This window comes from Tenrec ecaudatus, chromosome 2 (genome assembly GCF_050624435.1).
Source record: "Tenrec ecaudatus isolate mTenEca1 chromosome 2, mTenEca1.hap1, whole genome shotgun sequence".
Classification (NCBI taxonomy): domain Eukaryota; kingdom Metazoa; phylum Chordata; class Mammalia; order Afrosoricida; family Tenrecidae; genus Tenrec; species Tenrec ecaudatus.
The window spans coordinates 14,499,019-14,501,720 of NC_134531.1; positions in this window are offsets into that span (position 1 = coordinate 14,499,019).

A 2,702-nucleotide genomic window follows, 5' to 3' on the forward strand; every position below is an offset into this window, starting at 1 on the left:
GAAAAGTTGATTTTCTCCATTTGTCCTGATGTTACCTTATTGGTCCAGTTATGAGATTTTAGTCTTCCTGATATTGAGTTGTAATCCATGTTGGAGGCTGCAGTCCTTGATCTACATCAGCAAGTGCTTCAAGTCCTCCTCCCTTTCAGCAAGCAAGGCTGTGTCGTTTGCCTATCTCAGGTCGTTAGGAAGCCTCCCTGCGATCCTGATGGCACATTCTTCTTCACGTTGTCCAGTTTGATGACTTGCTGAGCACACAGACTGAGTAAGCATGGTGAGAGGATACAACCCTGACACCTTCCCTGATGTTAAACTGTGCAGTGTGCCCTTGTTCTGTTTGCACCACTGCCTCTTGTGCCTTGAGCCCATTGCCATGAGCACAATGAAGTGTTCTGGGATTCTCATTCTTCTCCAGGCAAATCCATAGCAGGTTAGGAGCCGCCCAGTCGAATGCTTTTGGTTAGTCAAGTGGCCAGAGCAAGACTGATTAGATGGCGGGTAGGCACTGCCAAGAGATGGGTTTTGTTTGCCAGTTCAAGGAGGATGGATTCTTGAAACGTGAAATTCTCGCAGAGTTGCAAACGTGAACTGATCTGCCCACAAGAAGACAGCAAATAAACAAGGGAAGTGTTTAGAGAGTGAGCGGGCACTCGGAAGACGTCCAGTCCCTGAGCCAACCCCGTCAAACTACCCCTGGGTCTCAGCGCCCCTGCGGCGTCTGCGCAGACTCATTAAGCCCCTGCCCAGGTGGGCAACTACAGGAGAACCAAAGGGGACTGCTGAAGACAAAGTTAACCAGTACTGGATGCTCGGTCCCTTTGCTCCATCGTCCCCCAGGACCACAAATGAAACCAGCTATCCCTGCACATCAAAGGGAGCAACCCTCTCTCCCCGGCCCCACGCGCCAGTTTCATGTAGTGAACACAGTCCTCTTGGCAGTTGACGTGGAGAATTTAAACATCCTTATCACGGCCCTGTTCATTTATGAGAAAGGCGATAAAGGGGTAAGCATTGTCACCGCTGATTAATAGCCCTCTGCGTTTCCATCTCAAAGCCCGCCCCCTGGGGGGATGGGAACCCGTGGAGCCCTTAAGTTTCTGCACCTTCCAAAAGAATTGAAGAAAACATAATCATAAGCGTCCCAGTTTTGTTTCTCAAGAGAACCCTGTGTAACACAAAGGATAAGACGATATTAGATCAATTTGTCTACTAGGAAGATTCTATTTAGTTTTGTGAATTTTGGTAGTCTGAGAATTGAATTAAAAAGTACAGAGTTGGTAAGGAATTTATATTTAAAGTTATTACATAGTTTATATAATAAATTAAGACTTGAAATGCTCTTAAGACTGGTTTAACAGATAAGTCAATAGATGTCCAGAATAAGAAATAAAATTAGAAGTTGCATTAGCAAAAAAAAAAAAAGAAAAGGCCTGGACCTGGAGGGTTGGTGATGCCCCCTGGCGAATGATGGCGACATGGCGGCTTTTCTGGCCCATAGAGAATTGCCCAGGCCCCAAGGTCATTTTGTGGTGCTGTCCAGACATGTGTGGAAGAGTCAGAGCAGGGCGGTGGGGGGAGGGGGGAGGAGGGGGTGCGGTCTGCCGGTTCTCTGGGCCCCCAGAGGGGCGCGCGTGTGATTGATGACCGAGTTTATCTCTGCGCGTGGCGCCCACGCTGCAGAGACTGCCCATTCGCTCGGTGGACACCCAGGCTCCAGCCGGCTTTCCCTGCATGTGCGTGCTTTGAAATCTGCCGGACAAGAATGGCCAGGAATAGGCGAGAAGTTTCGAGAGCCAGAAGATGTGGGCTTTAAAGAAGAGAGAGAAGAAAAAAAAAAAAAAAAAAACGAGAGGGAGAGAAACTTTCAAATAATGACCTCTCATTCACGTAATGAGAAGCAGAGTCTCGGGGCTCAATTTCCGAGATGGCAGGGCTCCACAGGGACCCTCGCCTGCAGGAGCCAGAGGGGCTCTTGTAGGTAATGTTGCTTTTAAAAATAGCACTCCCGTGCAGGTGATGAGAAACACAGGCACAGCCACAGAACACCAGTCTCCCTGCCTTCTGAAATCCTGGGCTTATTCCCAAGTGCACAATGCAAAAAAAAAAAAAAAAAGACCTTCGAGTTAATCTCCTTGTGTAAGGAGTTCTCCTACACTCAGTTCTGTGCCTCAGGGATCTGATGTCTCATTCTCCGCTTTGTTCTGGCCCAAGAATCAATCAATCGGTTGTTGTTAAAACTCAAACCCAGCTCCACTCTCCTAAGCATGATATTAGCAACGCTATCCCCCATGGACATTAAACAGGAAAAAAAATAAAGTAACAACCAAACTCACTGCCATCCATGCAGTCAGTGCCGACTCCTAGAAGCCCTACAGGACGGTAGAGAACTGGCCCTGAGCCTTCCTTTGGCTGCAAGGATTAAAGGGGGTAGAAAGCCCAGCCCCTCTCTTGGAGCAGCTGAGGCATCATAGCTCAACACGTAACCACTGTGACCCCAGTACTTCTTCAGAGTCTTGTTAGGTCCCTCAAGTCTGCCCCAAGCCATCGTTGTCCTACGTGTAACAGAATGAAATGTCCCATGCAGCTCCGTCCTGACAATCATTGTTTGTGTGTGTGTGTGTGTGTGTGTGTGTGTTGTTGCCACTGCTGTCCGTCCATCTGGGGTCTTTCTCTCTTCCCATGAAGCCTCTACTGTACCCAGT